The sequence below is a fragment of the Ceratotherium simum genome, chromosome 5 (assembly GCF_057802395.1).
Source record: "Ceratotherium simum simum isolate JZ-2026a chromosome 5, ASM5780239v1, whole genome shotgun sequence".
NCBI lineage: Eukaryota > Metazoa > Chordata > Mammalia > Perissodactyla > Rhinocerotidae > Ceratotherium > Ceratotherium simum.
Window position 1 is genome coordinate 66,021,487 of NC_141904.1, and position 20,469 is coordinate 66,041,955.

Sequence of the window (20,469 nt, forward strand, 5' to 3'; positions counted from 1 at the left end):
CTAGGTGTGACCTCTACCTTCACAGGAAGATCTTCCTAAGCCATTGTTGCATTAGGTTGCGTTTTTCCTATGGAGGAGCTAGTTTTAGGACTATAATCTAAAACTTGAAATCATTATTAGGTGTATATTTAATTTAACTCAATGGCTAGTCATTGAGCGTCTGCTGGGACAAGGCATTGTGCTAAGCACTACAGGGCTGCAGACATGAGCAAGTTACATGTCCATTTTCCTCGTAAATCCTAACAAGGCAAAAAAGTAGAACACCAGAGCAGACTGGGGTAAAGCCATTAAGACAGGAGAATTAGCATGAAGTGTATTTGAACAAAGGAGAGGCATCTGCTGAGTCAATTTGGAAAGAGTTCATTAAGAAGATGACACTTTTGAAAGACCATGGACCAGCAGGATTTCAGTCAACGTAAGGAGAGAGTTTGAAAGAAAGGAAATAACATAAAAGAGGCATAGACTTGAGAAAGTTTTCAGTTTGGCTGGAGCAGAAAATGCTTTTAGAAGCTGGGGCAAGATCAGGATGGAAAATTAGGTCGAGGACGAGGCTTAGGCAGATTAGAATGGAAGTCACACACTCTCATGATAGATCTTGACGCCTTATCTCAGCCCCATACTTTCTATAATCCAAAGCCCTCACTGATAACGTTCTCAATCTGTCCACATGGGGAGCGTGGCTGCTTTGTATCTGGGAAAACTGAGTCAGAGAGGTTAACTAGGTTTCTCAAGGTAACAAAGAAAATCAGAGAGAAAGGTAAGATCAACACACAGATCATCTAAGTTAGGGGCTGTCAAACTTTCTGTCGAGGGCCAGATAGCAAACACTTTCAGCCTTGTGGGTCATATTGTCTGTGTTGCAACTGCTGAACTCTGCCATCGCTGAGTGAAAGCAGCCACAGACAATATGTGAGCGAAGGGACGGGGCTGTGTTCCAATAAAACTTTACTTACAAAAATAGCCAGCAGCCTGGCTTTGGTCATGGCTGCAATTTGCTGACACCTGGTCTGAATTTTTTCATAATGCGGTTTCATAGGTGCTCTGGGAGTTTGTCTGCTTTGTTCGTGGCTGTATTCCCTGTGCCTGAACAGGGCCTGAAATCTAACGAGGGCTTAGTATATGCTTGTTGACTGAAGAAAGTCACGTTCCCTGAAACTTAATATATACATCAACAACCTGATTTAATACATTTGGCCTGGAAGTCAGCCTTCCTACTACCTTCCCCCTCCGGCCATATTCAATTACATCAAGTCCTATTGATATTACGTTTTAAATATCTTTCTCCACATCCATTGCCCTCACCATCATTTCTTGCCTGAACTATATCGGCAGACTCTTAGTTTCCACTCCTGTTGCCATCTAATTCAGCCTCAACATGGAAGCCCAATCTGAATAGCAGGCACACCCTACCTAAAAATCAATGGAATCGCACCTTACTTTGAATAAAAGCTGAACTGTTAGTCTGAAGAGTCTACTCACAATGCAGAGATCCCTGATGACTCTCTAATCTCACCTGTGACATCCCCTGTACTCATTAGCACTCCACTCACTGTACTCTCTTCTCAGTTGACATGGGGCTCTTTCCTGCCACAGGGCCTTTGCACAGTTTCCTCCTCTCCATTCCCCTTTCCTCCATTTGTCTAGTTCAAAGATCTTTCAGCATTCAGAGCTCAGCTTCCTGGCTCTCTAAACTAGGTCAGATACCCTGCCTGCTCTCTCACAACAACCTCACAGTCTTTATTACATTTGTAATCAAGTAATGAATTATCTGGTTCATTGTCTAATGCCTGTCTTCTTGCTGTGTTTGCTCACCAATGTATATTTGAGTTCCTGGCACAGTGTCTTCCATGTAGTAGGTACTCATAAGTGCTCGTTGAATGAAGACATAACATCATGGAAGCAGTTTTGGAGAGGACCTTAGCAGTTTATCTAGTTGCATCTTCTGCCCAGTGCAATATTCTCAATGACTTAAGAGGATTTATAAGGTGCTGAGTTTGTCCCTTGGCTCCTGCAATCTAAAGCAGCCCTATTTTATTCATTCCATGCACTACTCTAACAGGTACGTTGGTGAGAAATGCTACTTACAATCCTCAAAAGTGTAATTATCAGGTATCACTCTTATGATGAGCAAAAGTTTTATAAAGTTATCTTAAACTTATATATTGCCTTTCCTTCCAAACACAATGATGCTTATTAAAAATTATTTAATGTTTTGTTATGAAATATTTAAAGCATAAAACACAGAATAAAAAATAAAATTGTATTCATCACTCAAGCCTGGTGCTTTAAAAATATCTGGCTTTTTATTTACCCATAAGTAATAAAGGAGAAGAAGTTATTATACTCAATTCCACTTTACAGATCGATGAATGAGCAGAGAGAGTTTAGATGACTATTCTGTGGTGATGGAGTTAGAAAAAGAAAGGAACTGGGATTATATGCAGCACAACTCAAATACCCACAGTCTGGCTCATCTTGTATTTTCCAAGATTCTGTGATAGGCAAAGAGTAGCTCTAATTTTCTGTTTACAACACTGCTGAGAAGTGGTGGAAATTAAAGTCTACTTGAGGGCATAATATAAATTGACCTTGAATGGACAGCAACCTCTTCTCTTGAGACATCATCAAATAAAATGATTCTTTGGGAGAAGCCACTATGACCTCTGTCTCACAAAAGGAAAACCTGGAACAGAAGCAAAGTGCACGGCTTTCTCTGGACGCTGATGTCAAGCTGGCATTTCAGGTAGGTGACATGTGGACCAGTTATACTTTGCTGCTTCCTTGGTGTTTAGTTGTATATAAAAGGAAAATTTCAATCCTAGATTTTAAATTTCAGATATTAACACCATCTGAAATGAACTAAGGACAAAGGGAATACTCTTCATTGGCGACCTATTCTCTCTGTAATCTTTTTTTCCTCATCACCAGGCTAGGGCCCATTTCTGAAATGCTAGTTAGGGTATCTTGCAAGCCTGTTTGAGGTGCTGAGAAGTCAAGACAACTTCTAAGAGTGTGAGAGAAACTTGTTGATAAGTGGTAAGTACAGCTATTTTGAACCACACAATTTCCCCCATTGGGGATGTATGAACTCTAGCTAAACCCACTAGTGCCACCTATTGGAAAAATGTATTTTAATAAAAATAAAGTTGCAGGCTTAAAGTCTGTAATACTGGAAAATGCCTCCCTAGATGGCAATTTCCCCTGCCAAAGAAAAACAAAAGTAAGGCAGCTCACTGAAGGAAACTTAGGGGAGCTCTAGGTATTTTGTTTTTGAAAAAAAAAGGCTTTCATTTTTCAATTTGATAGCAAAGAAAATATTAAATAATAATGAGATACAAGACCAACAAACACCATAGTTCAGGAATGGCTTTTCTACTAGTTGTCACATGGCCACCCCGAACGGGGGCTGAGTCTCGTGGGGTGTAAGCTTAGAGGACTGTTCTCATGGGCTGGGGTAGGGAGGCTTTGTTTTTTGAGCTCTGTTATAGAAGGACCCAGAAATCTGGAGAAGAGGCAGAAATTACCACAGGAGACCTTATCCACCTTTTTACAGCAAGGGAAAAGTTCTCTTCTCTTTTCCTTCCCTCCTACTGACCAAGAACACAATTTATTAGGTTACGAATGATAAAACGTCCCTTCTCACCCTCCTCCTCACTCCCCCCTACCACCGAAGTACTTTGAACACAATTTTATGAAATCTGTACAAACATCTTCGAGGGGGAAAAACAGTACAAAGAAGACAAGCAATGTATAGGACAATATGCATATATGATCTGTTGGGTGTAAATTAAAAGAAGAAGAAGAGGGGAAGGAAAAGGAGGAAGAGGAAGAAAGAGGAAAAGAAAGAGAAGAAGAAATAACAATTCTGGCAAATGGCATAAACATTTTCCTGAGAGGAATCAAAAACAAAACAACCAAAACAAAAATCTATTTATGCCAAGTTATGGTTAGCAAAAAGGGGCTGGGTGGGGGGAGGATTTTGCTTTCCAGTTTATGTTTCTGTACTTTAAAATTTTTCTACGAATGTCCTTATATTATTTTTGTAAATTAAAGAAAAAATGCGGCAGCAAAGCTAATCTATGCTGTGAGAAGTCCAGATCAAGATTGCCCTTGGACGGGTGTAGCGCCTAGAAGGAGCCAAGGCGACTTATGGGAGGTTAACGATGACTTTTCTTGATCTGGGAGCTGGTACCAGTAACACAGGTATGTTCAGTTTGTGAAAATTCATCAAGCTGTATATTTCTGATCTGTCCACTTTCCTGCATGTGTGTTCAGCTGGAATACAAGTTTCAAAACTGATGCCAAGAGGAATTCTTGGGTAGTAAGATTCTAGACCATTTGTTTTCTATTTCCCTGTATTAAAAGAAACTAATAAATGTTATAAAATAAATGTATGAAAATAAACTCAATTTTGATATATTTCTTTCCAAATGTATGTTTCAAATACATCTGTTGATGCAACATTGTGGTAGATGGAGTTAGAAAAAACTCAGTACCACCTGTGCTGAAAGTTTCCTTCACACGTGTAGGAGCTCTCCTCTGGGGAAGCATAGGAGACAGACTTGCCAGTTTAGTCTGGTCTCAGATATCCTGGCAGGGAGACACGGCAGGGCCCTCTACCCACATGCCTAGGCTTTCAATAATCAATGCGAAAGCTTCTGCCTTCTTTAATGAGAGACTGTTCAGCGGCTAGCTGGCCCAGCATCTACTCTCTGAATCAGGCAACTCTTCTCTCCCTCCCTGGCAAGGGAACCTCAATCGCTCCCTGTCTGCAGGAATCTACCAGTTCAGATTACCTGTTTAGCAGCGAACATTTGATGGGCTTGCAGATATGCTGGCAGATAAGTTTTCAAATGACTCTCCCTGCCGTGCCCTTTATTTGGAAGAGCCACAGTATACCCCTGCAGCTGGCGAACAAGTGCCCCATATTTCCTATCAGCTTCTGATAAAGGTGAGGAACACCGAAGACCCAGGTAGGGTTACAAGAGAACAGTGCGCTTCACAAACGTCACCCTACCACCTGTTTTTTTGCATTCATGGTATTATCAATTGTGCTAAATGTACAGGTCAGAACTTTAATCTTATTCCACTCAGATAGCAGATAAAGTCTGTGTGAAACCAGTAAGGGCTTTTTCTATCATCCCCAAGAAAGGAGTATTAGGGCCTAAATGCTTTGCTTTTGTCATTTTCCACTATGTTATCCTTTCCTTTTAAAAAACAACTGATTAAATTCTCATATGTGCTCTTGTTGATGGCAACAGGCATTCCAAGGTGGATTTATAGATTTACTTATCTTAAAACCTGAGGCAAGATAGGAAAAATATATCTAGAATTTAAAAATAATATGATCTATTTCCTGGCATGATTTCCTAATTTTCACTTGAAAACTATGTGGAAAATGGACTGTATTTCAATAATACAAAGAAGTAACAGTAGTTACTAGAACAATAGTAATGTTAGCAGTTGTCGTTTGTCCAACATCTACCAGCAGCTGCTTTAGTATGCATTAGGGCATTTAATTCCCACTACCCGCCATTCTTACTATGCCAGAGAGGAAATAAGTCCTAAGACATTTGATAATGTGCCCAATGTCACACACACAGATGGTAGGTATGTAGCAGAGGTGGGATCTGACTTCGGATCTTTTTTACTCCGAATGCCTGCTTTCTTTCTTCATGTGTTACAGTGATGTATTGTTATTGCCCTTGCCACTCTTGGAAGATTTAGAGCCAAACAATTTGGGGCTCACAGTTGGCTTATTAGGTACGTACTTGTGGGGACACATAGGAACTGACTATTTCACAACCGACTTTAGGAGGTTGATAACTTAAGAGACAAAATCTTTGAACTCTAGTTCAAGGAGTCTTTGTGGGTCTTTGTGACAGTACGTCATTCTAGATTCTCATTGGAAGAGAGAGACTGGAGAACGGGTTCTACCCAAATTGAGTCTGATGGTCTTTGTGGTGACGGTGGTGGGGTGATTTTCTAGAATATAGATCTATTGGCTAAGATTGGAAAAGCTGGTTCAGGCCATGTCAGAGATGCTTGGGAAACCATATGGTGAAGAATTCCTTTTTTAGAAGGTTTGGGAGGTGGGAGGTGGTGATGGTGGTGGGAGCCTACTTTATTTACTTCTTAAATATCCAATCTAAAAACACACAGTCCCAGCCAAACTATCTTCTCCCATGGACTAAATTTATACATACACAAGAGCCGGATATCTAAAGTGAATTAAAGTATATTAATCTAGAAATGGTGTATTTTTAGGGTTGTGGTTATTTTTGATAGAGGTTGGCTGAGATGCCAGCAAATGAAAAGGAGAAATGGGAAAACAAATACTCTTTCCATTTAATCAATTCTTGGGGAATGGGGCTTGTGTGTGTACATATTTTACAGTATTTTCATCTTCGCTTGGCTTGGCATCCAACTCAGCGGCAGTGTGAACTTTAAGGTCAAGTGGTAATTTGGTTCCAGAAGTTGCCATAGGAATACTGCTGCCCACAGAACGATGACAGTTTTGAACAGTGGATTCCCCAATGCAAGAGGTCATATGAGGCGGACTTTACAAAGTTTACATAACAAAGAGCAATTCTGTTAACTAAGATGATTAATTCCCGTCAGTACACATCAAACAGAGCTGTTACAAAACATTATTGTCTGGGTTCACATTGCATAGTGAGGGTTTTTCACAAGTTCCATTTCCAATAACTCTTTTGACAAAGCCAGAACTTTTTTTTTTTTTTTTTTGAGGGGGCGGTGGTGAGCAGACGTTAATTTCCAGAGGAATCCATGAATGGGGACTGAGTAGGCTGCCTTCTTAATGTGAGATATGTCGCACTGATGTTGTGGCAGGAAAAAGACAACAGCCCTTCTGAGGAATGGAGGCCTTCCAGGGACCAGGGATTGATGAAAAATGTCCTGGCAGTATAATGCCTGGATTGTCCTTCTCCTCTGAGACAATGGGGTATTTAAAGGGCTCATAGCATCACAATTCTAACTTACTCCTTTAAGACATTTTCAAATTTTATGTCTCACAGCTGACAGTAAAAGTGAGCAGAAAAAGCCAGTTTTATGAACTCTCTTGCAACGAAGTAGACAGCCTTACTTTGAAGATGCTATTTGCATGCAAATATAGCTATTCTTGAAAGCCTTAACAATTCAATGAGCCCGTTTTCTGCTTCTTAAAAAGTAGTGACAGGAAGATGGAAAAAGCACTGAACTCCCAAACTGAAAGGTCTGACTTTGAATGCTGATTCTGCCAGTTATCTGGGTGATCTTAAACATGACACCTAACCTTTCCTCATTTCTGAAGAATAATAACTCTCTCTGAGCCTACTTCTCAGGGTTGCTGTGAAAATCAAAAGCAATATTGTATGCAAAGATAGTTTATGACAAAGTATTTCAGAAATAGAAATGATCATTAGCACTAATATCCCTATATGGACAATTCTCTGCCTTAGAAGAAGATTTTGGGGAGGAGGGTTTCCACAGGGAGGCTAGGACATTTTCCTTTGATTATTCCCCTTCTTAGGCCATCAAATCTCTTCAGCTTCCTGGTCATTTGGTTAAATTATCTGCTCCAAAGTGACAGCAATAATAGCAATAATAGTGAATCTTAGGGTGGGGGGGGCCCATAATCTCTAACTAGATCCTTAAATTATCCTCATCTTCCAGAGTGAGCACATCACACACTAATATGCTTTCTGTCTTCTTCCTCTTTGGCCAACTTAGCAAAAGTAAATTGTCAAGATCAATGTAACTTTCTACACAAAAATGAATTGCATTGGCCTTAGCATCAAGGGCCTAAGACCTCAGTTGCAAAAGTAAAATTCTAAAGCTGGAAGAAAAATGCCATGCTAACATTTAAATCTGAAGTTTTCTTTAGATGACAGGATACAGAGGGCCAGTTATATGGCAACCAAAGCAAATGGCACATTAAATTTGGGTGTATATTCCATATATGTTGTATGAATTTACAGAACTTTGTTGGGGAGAGAAGCAGACACAAAAGTGGAGGGGGTACTAACAGTTATGAGTTCTTCATGAACTGTTTTCTTTCTCTTTCTTTGGCCAGTCATCTTCAAGAATCAAGTGAAAACACCACACCAGACTCTAAACTTATTTCTGGCAGAAGTGCACCATCCTCACATAGACCATAAACGGGAAAATAGAGTTTTCTATTTAAGATTTCTAGGATGGATTATGGCAGATGCCTGAGAAAGGTTACAAAACTTGTTCAGTGTCTTTTCCCTAGCAGCAATGTTGGTCAGCATTGGAAAGGGAAATTGCCTCAAAGGCCTGAAAGGCAGATACTCCCCTTTCTAAGAAAGTTTGCAGGCATTTAAGGTGGTCTCCCTTAAATTACGCAAACACTCAGCAAACACTCCAATATGCAGGAAAGGGAGGATAAGAAAACATTTTGTTTGAGAAGCTTCCAGATCCCGAGGAGTGACTTGTGGGATGAAAGGTTGGTTTGGATTCTGAAAGGTAGTAGATGTTTGCACCCATACTGACCCAGCGTGGGAGGGCTAGCTTCCAACCTGGGTAATGGCTGAGCATGTGAATGTGGAAGTTTTGCTGTGAACAGTCAGCTTTAGGACATGCCCCTATAACATCCAGACTAGGATTCCCCTGATACCGCCTCCTGGGGCTTGACTCACCAGGTCAGTGCTCCCCCTTGTGGTGACTTCTGGAGCTGCTATCAGACAGGAAGTGGGGGGTGGTGGCGGGGGTTGAGAACATATGGCCTGGAGATGAATACTGGTGCCTTCCAAACTGAAGAAGGGGGTGGTGACATTCCAGTTGCATGCCTGTTCTAAATAGTACATATGGCCTTCTCTAACGTTTAGTTCTTTGAGATAACCTTACACTGGCTTCTTTGAAATTCTCTTGCTTTGAAATTCTTACCTGAGTTCTCCCCACTCATAAATATCTTTCATTTGTCACATCTCTTGCTTGGGGTAAGTGGAGTCAAGCACAGCCCTACTGATTATGGCATGGTGTCTGCACCAGGTGTCACGCCGGCTGAACAGCTTGACATGTGTTTTCATGAAACCAAACTATAACCTCCCCAAACTTAACTTCTTTGTTTATTTTAATGCAGTCTTAACATACCAATGTGTTTTAAATGGTTCTTGAGTGTAGTTTAAAAGACTGTGGATTATAGCTATGCAAAGGGCACCTATCTCACGTTTATTTAACCACAGGAGCAGCTTCCTTTGAAAATGGAATCAGTTATCAAACATATCATTTATGGACCAATTCCTCCAAGGACTCATTCTGTTTGACCTTAAGCTGTGTCTGCCAATATTCATAATAGTTGTTCTAAGCAGCACCAAGAACTTAGTCGATGAAAGATAAAGCAAGTCTTTGGTCTGTGACCTTGATTACAAAATGTTTTGATGTGATGATACGGATTTATCTTGACTGACATTTTTTTGACCTCTGCCACAGATGCTGTTTCAAATCAGAAGAAAATCATTTACATGGGGGAAAACATCCCATGAGTTTAAGTCAACACATTGGGAATCCAGACTATAATAGGTTTTTTTGGACATCAAATAGTAACAAGTCCCATGTAGCAAACATGTAATTTCAGGGCCATTATGAATATATATTATATATTCATTTAAATCAAGCCAAAATTATTACTAAGCATCTACTACGTGAAGGAGAAATCTAAGAACCTTCGTAAACGTTGTTTCTTATTCCACACGCCACGGTTTTAGCAAGTTCCAATCAATATTTGTTTTCCATTCATTAAACATTGAAAGTTCTTTCAGCACGCCGTACAATCGCAGGTAACTATTTGCCCTTCTCCAGGTTTAACAAAATGTTTCAGACACAGACTATCAAAGAATGAGGACTATACAAATGCCTCCCTCTGATAGTGGGACTCAGTGGCGACTTTAGTGGCTCCAAGTCCAGGGAAAGTTTCCACTGCCTCCCCAGTGCCCTCCTTCCACATGACTGCAGGAACTTGGAGAAGCTCCAAAGACTGAGACCAAGGTGACTGTCCTTGCCCTTCCAGCACGAGTCTTTGGAGGGCCTTTGCGCCAGCATCATAGGGGCAGGGGCTTTTTAACCCTCTACTCTCTATTATTCTCTAGGCCGATCCCTTTGTGTTACAGAAGAGGAAACTGAGGCCCAGAAAGAAGTGACTTGTGCAAGGTCACACTGTTAATATCTCACTGTGCCAGGACTGGAGCCCTAATCCCAGGACTCCCATTTCTATGCTCTTTTCTTTCCATTAATCTAAATCATCTTTCTCTCTTGGATTTCTGAATAAGCTGCATCCTCTCTCACCTCTGAGCTTTCGCATACAAGCTGTTTGCTCTATCTGCAATTCCACCATCTCCCTATGCTACTGTTGGACTTGCACCTTGGACAAGTGACTGACTTATTCTGAAGAGCTTAGCTAAAACATCACTTCTTCTGGGATGCCCTTCCTGACCCTCTGAGATGGAGTTAGGTGCCTTTACTGTGTGTTCTCCTACCATCTGTCCTGAAGCCAATTCCAGCATTTCTCACCCTATAGAGTAATCAAGATCTCCAGCACACTGCAGGCTCAACGAGGACACGGACCGGTGTCATGCCATGGTTGCATCCCTGATGTTAACACAGTGCCTGGGGCCCACTAACTGTATTTAGAATAGATGAGTGAATGAATGAGCAAGTGTTCTCTCCTAACAGAGTGAGGGCTGAAGGATGGATGCTGGTGATGGGTGGGGACCCAGTTCAGACAGGTGGGGAAATGGTAGAAAAGGAGATGGCTCTGTGAAGTCTAGACCCCAACTGAGCCTTTGTCTGCGGTTACTCTCCTTTGAACCTTAGGATGTCTACTCTCCAAATTCTAATGATTTGGAATTTCTGGAGTGGCTTGCAACAAAGCCAAGAGGAATTTAGGAAGGAAATGCCTAAGAGGACTCTGCACACGATTTCTCTCTGTGTCTGCTAGAGAACTCTTCTCAGAATGGGCCCATCAAGGGTCTTCTCTGAGGCTCCCCTAGGATTGGGTGGGAGTTGGGCCTTTTATCTACAGGTCTGCCTGGTTGATGCCTCCTTCTTTTTTCAATCCCGGCTGTCAAGGGTGGGTTCTTGTTCCAAACTGACTACCCGGGTGCAGCTGACATGGGAAAGGAGAGAGAAGGATATTCTTGTACTAACATAACCAAGGTGCCCATGGGGTTCCAAGGGCAGGCAGCTTAGAGTCTTAGCGGAAGCATGGACCTCCTAGGATGCCTCCTCTGGCGAGCTGGCCAGCACTGTAATCTCAAGCAGCTTTTCTGGCAGAATTCTAGCCTTCGGCTTGGAGAGTGGATGTTTGCTGCTGTGCCTAGAGCATGTGCCTTGTTCTGGAGATCAATGCCTCTAGGCTTTGCTATCTCCAGAGCAATAAGGCTCTTGCCCTGGTGGACTTTTTAGCATTGGCTATTCCATACTCCATGATAGTCCTCCTCAAAGCCCAGAACCCAGCTTGAAATTTCAGGGCTAAGGCAGGATTCGCTGAAATAGGACTGTTACTTAGCACTATTGTTTTCAAAATAACACAATTGTTGCTCCCCTAAGTGACTTCCCACACTTCACTTCTAGCATCAGTTTCCTTATCTGTAAAAGAACAGATTTGAATGAAATCACCTTCAAAGTCCATCATACTTCTACAATTCTTCAATTTTATGAGTCCCTAGTTCCTCTCTCAGAATATTTTCTCTAAAATGCTAGTTTCCCAATCTGTGTGGAGATACCCAAGATGTTCCAAAGGAGCAGGTCCTGACAGCCCATGCTTACTGGCTGCAGAGGTCTTATTACCCCATAGTCAACTTCTTGTTTTGCAATACAAACACCTCAACCTCTGGCTCTCACCTGAGCACACGTAGGACCTGTAGCTCCCCTCAAAGTCTTCTCCACAAGTATTCGAGGGGACACTTTCACCCTTATGGTATCTAAGTAGCTTCAAGCACTAGTGCTTCCTCTCATGAGCAGGGAGCTCTTGACAGGTGGTGGCTGTCCCGTCTCCAGGCCCTGTGAAGAGTCTGGCCTCCTCCTCAGGAAATCAGCCTCTCACTCTCTTTTGCCACAGAGTTCCCTGCTGAGAGCCATGCTAAGCCCTCCATGCACTAAAGTCGTGCAAGAGCCAGGGGTAAGGAACAAAGAATAACTTTTTCTCACGTGTGATGCTCTGTGAGCATTAGGGAGGCCTCAAACAGGGATTCTCAGCTATTAATTTGACCCCAAATTTAGAGAAATAGCACTTTCAGCATTTTTTTACAGCCCCTCTTTCTAAGACCTGGATAAACACTCAGAAGGCTCCTCCAGGAATAGTCACTGGAGTAAAGGTCAGCATGCCCTCCCTGAAACCCTTTTGTCCCTCTGATGGCTAGGTTTGTTATTCAGTTTATGCCACTTTCCGATTTCCTTTGAGATGAGTCCTCTTGGATGTAGCTAAAAAGCCCGATTCAAAGAAAATGTGGGGCTCTTTCCTGAGTTTGCCAGACAGGCCCACCAGATTTGCATCCCAACAGTGGACATGGTCATGACCTAGGCTCCAGAGAGAGCCCAGTTGCATAAAGACTTTGGAACTCTTGGCATCTCTGTGGTCATTTCTCCACTCTGGATTGTATTTCTTCTTTGTCCTGTTCTCCTGATAAATCCTTATTCTGCATAGTGGTTTTCCTTTAGTGACTGATAGACCAAGAACCGGTTTATTTGGCTACGGGCCTCAGTTGAGTGCCCACAAGCTGTATCCTACGGGTCTTTGGAGAAGATGTTGACATTGCTCCTGCCCTAGAGCAACAAGCTGAGTGTTTGGAATAAGGCCACAAGTTTCAGGAGGCTTGCCAGTCCTAGAATGAGGGTGAGGAAGGGAATAGGTATGATTTTGGTAGGTCAATCACAGAGACACTCCGCTCTAAGGAACCTGCAAGTGTGGTCATTATTGAGCTTTCTGCCTAATTCACCCTTGCAACAACTATTTATCAAGTGTCCACTATGAGCCTTATGGACTGCATTATGTTCTAGACACCAGGGATGGTGGTGAATAAGATGTGCCGACAAAAACTGGAAACCCAATGGGGTGTGAGTGAGGTAAGTCTTGCTGTTGGACCTCAGAGCAGCTCAATCATTTAAGAAGGAATATTATTTTACATTTAAATGTTGAAAGACCACTGATGTGCAGTACCTCACCACTCAGCCATTCCAGAACTGCAAATATGGGGCCTTGGAAAGCATTGCCCTAGGCAATCACATGTAACAGGGAGCACATTAGACAGAAATCTCTGATTGATGAGAGACATGAGATAACATCTTTTAGGAAAGGAGACTGGGAAATCACCTTTGTTGGGGATCCTTAAAGAGAGACTAGATATCAGCTGGAATCACCATATTGACATCTTGTTCTGCTTACGCCAGGCTGTGTTGTTGATAAGCAGGGTATGGACTCTGAGCCTGCTTTCTGGCAGCAAGAATGAGGGTGTGCTTAAGTTTCCTGCCCCTGTTGTCCAATGGCTTGGCTTTGAAAAATGAGAGTGAAGGGTAAATTTATCCAACTGACAGGTCAGACATCAAATTTAACCCCACAGCACTGACATATCAATAGATAAATTCAGGATTGCTTATTGCAACCTCAGAGTGCGCCTACTCTGAGCAACTGCCCAAGAAGTGCTAGAAGTGACTTAAAGTAAGGGCAGAGGAGGGCTTGGGGACAAATAAGTTTGAAAAATACTTTGCTGATCAAAGTCAACCGAGTCTCTTTCCCACACTACTCCTCAGAGTCTTTAATGTAAAATGTGTACTTTTTGAAGCACTGGGGTTGGGGACAGGAGAGAGCCTGGAGCAATTTGCAAACATATTTGGAAAAATGGAACCCTTCCCTAGAGGCACATCACATGGGGCCAGTGTTCTTGGAAAATGCTTTGGAAAACACTGGCTTAGGACTATGTTGTCATCAGGCTTGAGCTATAATTTAGAGCAAAATTAAGGGTGAAATTTGCCTTTTTGTCTATTTACTGAGACTTGAATTTTAATTTGAAGAAACTTTTCTTTAGCACTTTAATATTTTTGAAACTGCCATGCTACCCATTAGAGAAAATATCTTAAGTAAAGCAAAAGGTATTAAAGAAAAAAAACAAATAAAATTAATAACAATGACAATGCCGTGAGTTCCTTGTATTTCAAAAACACATGTTCTTATTAGGCTTAATAGGGGGTCACAAAAAAACCTTAATTTTTGGATGATGTAGTTGATTTTTTCTTTTTAGGAATATTTACCATTTGCATTGTGAAGAAATTTTTTTAAGTTAGCTAGACATAAAGATTTCTCTCCAAAAAAAAAAAAAAAGATCTCTCTCCATAGCCATCTGTCTTTATAGGTATTTATCCATCTATCTGTGTCTATCAATCAATGATGTTTGTATAGTCCATAAGGTAAAGTATGTCACCCTAAAAAAGAATTAACGATAAAATATAAGCTTTGTGGAGACATGTAGAGACTTGAAATTGTTCAAAAAAAACTTTAAAAAGGAGGAATATACTGTACAAGTTGATCAATTAAAAATGTAAATATGGTTTTATGATATTTAAACCACACTTATTAATATATCATTAAATATAAAATAATATTTTATAAATATAAAATATTATTAAAAATTCAGTAGGACTGCAGCAATTCCAAAGCCGCCTGGAACGCTGGTTAAAGATGTCATTTCCAGGGCCCCAGTGGCAGAGACTCTGATTCAGTGGGTCTGGGTGAGGCCTGGAAACCTGCATCTTTAACCAGCTCCCCAGGTAGTTCAGATGTAAGGACGAAACAATATGGGTACAGGAAATATCTAAGGCTTTAGATAGGATGCATGCAACTACACGAGAATTTAAAGTGGCCAATATCACTTTGAAAAAACATTTAAAAAATATGCTTGATTATAAAATGTTTCTAGGCGGCTTGGGTTTTTCCATAGGCATTACAGAATAAGCAGATGTGGTGGGACAAACAGTCTGACCATGTTTCTCTATTATTCTCCTTTGATGGCAGCTGATGTGTTTCTTGTGTCTCAAGTTTATCTGCTTGGGGAAGAAAAGAGATTGGTCAATATTTCCAATTTCAGGAACATTTTATGTCTGCTTCACGCGTTGAGTTTTATGATATGAGTTTATGATACTGTTACAAAGCATTTTCCTCTATAAACACAGTTAATAGGACAGATTAGATTGGCCCTTCTGACAGATGAGATAAGTTTTCGTTTTAGCCTTTGATGAAATGCAGCAAGAGCACGAGGGACGGAGTTTTTAAATGTCATCCTAATACAAGGTTCTGGGATTCGCCCCTAACTCTGCCAGCGGCCCTGAGGAAGTTAAGGAGCTGCTGGGGCGGTACGAGCTATCAACAGCAGTAACTCTCGTGCACAAAGACAAGGAAAGGGCAGTCCCTTTTCTCCCAGAATAAGGATGGTCATTGCTGCCTTGTACGAAGGCATCACGCCATCAACCAAAAAAGGAGATACTTGCATGAACTCTGAGATTATTCACCACCCAGAGTGAACCCTCGATTTCCTTAATTAAAAAAAAATTATAAAAGCAACTTCTACCTACCCAATCAGTTATACATCTTTGCTTTTCTCTCCACCTGATGATAATGTGAGAAGAAAGGTAGAGCAGGAGTCTAGAAGAGCTTAGTATACAGAAGGTGAAAAATAAAAAGATTTTAATGCCAACGCTCCCCACGGGAAATGAGTGAACATGCTGATGAGTGTCTCCATCTCAAGTCTCGTTCACACGGCCTGGCAAAATATTTTGAAAGCTTGATAAGTGAGGAAAGATTTGTGCTTTCCCAGCATTATCGTTTTCCTTCTCCAATAGTGTAATTTTTGTGGCAATTGTTCAAATAACCAATCTACATTGGAAATTACTTTTTTTCTCTTTTGCCTTAGGGAATTGCTATCTCAGATTATTTTGATCAACTCTTCAGCCAGCCATAGTCTCAGGACATGGAAACAACCACTTTGCAGATATTGTCTTAGGAAATCTAAGTCTGAACAAGCAGAAAAAATTCATTAAGAGTCTAAAGACATACTTAAATTTCCATAGACTGACTAGCTGTATTGTTTGAATGCTTTAATCATTGTTTTATATAGTCTTTCAATTGAAATTTTATTTTAAGATAAATGAAGATTCACATTTGGCTGTAAGCGATAATACAATAATACCAATTCTGTGTACACTTTATCCAATTTCCCTCAATGTTAACATTTTGCAAAACTCTAGTATAATACCACAACCAGGACATCGACGTAGATACAATCCACCAATCGCATTCAGATTTCTCCAGTTTCACTTGGACTCGTTTGTGTCTTTATGTGCGTATTTAGTTCTATACAATTTTATCACCTGCATAGGTTTGTGTCTCCACCATCACGGTCAAGATAAATGAACAGTTCCCTCACAACAAGGATCCATCAAGTTGCCCTTTTATAACTACACTCACCTTCCTCCCGTGGTTCCTAATCCCCCTGGAAACCACTAAAATATTCTGTTTTTAAAGCTTTGTCATTTCAGAAATTTGATATAAATGAACTCATCATTGTGTAATATTTCAGGATTGATTGTTTTCCACTTAGGATAACTCCACTTAGGAGAGTCATCCAAGTTGTTGCTGTATCAATAGTCTGTTTCTGTTTATTGCTGAGTAGCATTCCTTGGCATGTATGAGCCATAGGTTGTCTCACCATCCACCTGGTGAGGGACATCTGGGTTGTTTCCAGTTGGGGGCTATTACGAATCAAGTTGCCAAGAACATTCACATACAGGTTTTTGTGTGAAGATAGGTGTCTTAGTTCATTGGGGCTGCCATAACGACGGACTATACACAGGTGGCTTATAAACAACAGAAATTTATTTCTCAGTCGTGGAGGCTGGAGGTCAGAGATCAGGGTGCCAGCATAGTCAGGTTATGGCAGAGCCCTCATGACCTCATCTAACCCTGATTACCTCCTCAAGACCCTGCCTCCTAATACCATCACACTGCGGAGTAGGATTTCAACATATGAATCTGGGGGGACACAAACATTCAGTACCTAACAATCTTTTCACTTCTGTGGGATAAATGCCTGAGAATTCAATTTCTGGGCCACATGGTAACTGTATGTTTAGTTATATAGGAAACTGCCAAATTGTTGACCAGAGTGAGTGGTACATTCCCACGAACAATGTGTGAGTGATCCAGTTTCTCCTCATGCTCCCCAGCATTTGGTGTTGTCACTATTTTTTATTTTAGCCATTCTGACAAGTGTGCAGTGACACCTCGTTGTGATTTTAGTTTGCATGTCTCTAATGGCTGATGATATTGAACATCTTTTCCTGTTCTATCTGTACATCCTTTTTTGCAAAATGTCTGTTCTCATCTTTACCCATTTTCCAATTGGTTTGTTTATTTTTTTACTGTTGAGTTTTGAGAGATCTTCATACATTCTAGACGTTAGGCCTTTGTTAGATGTTCCCAGTCTGCGGCTTGTCTTTCTACCTGCTTTACGTGGGCTTTCCCAGAGCAAAAGTTTGCCCTATATTTTAAAAGTGTCTTTTCTGAGGAATTTTTTTGTACTAATTAACATTTATTGCTGTTTAAAGTGCACTTTGCTTCCCTTTCTGATCTGTAACTATAGAATAGAGGGAATTTCTTTTTCAAGGGAGATTATTGGGGAAATAGTTTTAGAAGAGAATGAGAAATTATTTGGGGTGAATTTAACGTGCTGTCTCAGCTTTAGCAGAGCTAATAATGAATGTTCTTCCAATACAGAAAAGAAAATGGACATAACTTCAGCAGAGGAAAACATGCTAGTGTCCGAGACTTTAGGACGCTGGTGGATGTTGTCTGTATAAAGAGTAGAAAATGCATCACAGGAACAATACAAGTTCAAATGGGGTGTTTAGAGAGAGAAGAAATCTGGTAGCAGGCAAACAACTGGTAAAGCGCTGGTTACCTGGAAGCTAAAGAATCCAGAACCTCAGATTCATCACAGCCATTACTTGAAAAGGAAAACTGGTTCCAATGAAGCAGGAAAAGAACCCAGTCCCTGCTGAAGCATTTAAATTGCTCTGGGTTTGGGGGTGTATGTTTGCAGAGGGTTTAGTTAACCTATTCAAGTTTGGATTTCAATTTCCTGTCTCCTAATTTGAGTTCAAGATCGTTAAAAGATATCTTATTAGATTGAGGGCTGAAAAATATCAAATTTGTGATATAATATAATCCTTACCATGCACTCTATGAAAATGTAAACACATATATACTTACATACTGCATATATAGATGATTTTAATACTTCTGAGCTGCATTAATAATAGAAGTTACGTAAAACATGTGACAGTTATTCTAATATAATTTTCTCACTACTTAAAAGGCTGTTTAGAAGGGAGAGTCAGTCTTCTGGTCACCTGCTAGACCTCTCCATTCGCAGGCTGTTTAGAAGGGAGAGTCAGTCTTTTGGTCACCTGCTAGACCTTTCCATTCTTTCTCAATGTGAAGGCTGCCCTCTAGTGTCCTGTTCTTTTAAGAATTAGTAGACGAAATCTGGTTGTGAGCAGATATTTGGATACAAATTGCTTCAGAGATCAGCTCCACAAATATTTGTTACACACCTACCACATGCTGATCCCTGATGACGAAAATCTACCTCGTTCTAGAACTGCTTCAAACAGTGCCAGTTATTTCGAATGACCTTTGTCAGACACACATTATCAGACTGAAAGACAATATTATGGAACTAAGAGTGTAAAACAAGGGCTGGTATATCATCAAGTCAAATCAAGATATAAGGAAAACCTGCACCATCCTGTTCATATATTTAAAACAGTTATTTCCTGAAATGTTTACTCTTACAAACCGTTCTATTCAGAGATTGGTTCCCACCAAAGATATAATTTCTAAAAGGCATCAAATATGTAATATATTGGGCGGCAGCTTTTCGTGAGAATGATCTAATGAGGCTTTTAAACCCCTTTTAGAGAAAATCTCATTCACAAAAGTAGAAAAAATGACATACTAAATCTCCATATGCCCATTGCCCAGCTCAGGCCATTATAGATATTCTGCCAACCCAATTTCACCTGTACCTCTCTCTTCTACACCAAACCCTTTCATTTCAAATGATATTTTAATCAGATTAATAAATTGTCATATTTTGAACATCAAAATCCCTCTTCTAGTGCTTAAAATCTTCTTTAAAGTAGTATCCAATTTGCTGAACTCTATTTGCCTAAGGTGAGAAAAACAAAGTTACAGCAGATATAAGGGCAGTACAAGTGAGGTGCTGCAAAGGTGATATAAAAGTTAGCCTTTAGCTAACTATTAACTATGACTAAGGCAAAAATGATGTCATCAAAAGACAGACGGACAGAAAGAAAGAGAGAGAGGCATCTGGAGAGATGGAGAGAGGGAAGAAGGAAGACAAAGGGGAGGGAATGAAGGCAATCTTAAAGAATGAAAAGAAAAAGTCTTTCTTACAGCCACCTCCTCCAAGAAACCTTCCCTAGTGGTTGGAATTGACTACCTTTTCCTCAGCTTGCTTTTTATTATTCCATTCTGCTTCATTTTAAATAAAATTCTGCAGAGATCTGTTTTCCCCAGTAGTTATATGCTTGTTGAGGGCTAGAATTATGTCTTCCTCTCTGTACAGCAGTCCCCCTTATCCATGGGGGATATGTTCCAAGATGCCCAGTGGGTGCCTGAAACTCTGGATAGTACTGACCCCTATCTATACTGTGTTTTCTCCTGTACATCATACCTATAACAAAGTTTAATTTATAAACTAGGCACAGTAAGAGATTAACAACAACAACTTCTCTTTGGCAGATCTGAATTGCTAGCATCTTTCGTGCTTTGGAGCCATTATTAAGTAAAATTAGGGTTACCTGAACCCAAGCACTGCGATACCACGATAGTCGATCTGATAACTGAAACAGTTACTAAGTGACTAATGGGCGGGTAGCATGTACAGCAGGATACGCTGGACAAAGGGATGATTCACGCCCTGGGCAGGACAGCATGAGATTTCATCACACTTCTCGGAACAGTATGCAATTTAAAACTTATGAATTGTTTATTTCTGGAATTTTCCATTTAATAATTTCAGACCATGGTTGACCACGAGTAACTGAAACCATGGAAAGCAGAACCATGAATAAGGGGGGACTACTGTATTGTCTTCTCTTCCCTGGATAATTCCAATAGCCTTCTAAGAAGTCTCCCTGTGTCTATTTTGACCCTCACTGTTTCTCAGATAGCAGTCAGGGCGATCCTGTTAAAACTTGATTGGGTCACATCCCTCCTTTATTCAAAACCTATAAAGCCTTCCCATTTCACTCAGGGTGAAACTGAAGTCCTTACAATGGCCACAAGCATTCCAACTATCCTCTGCCATGGGGCTTTTGCACAGCCTGTTACTCCTGCCAGGAACATTCTTGCCACTTGCCTAATTCACTCACCCT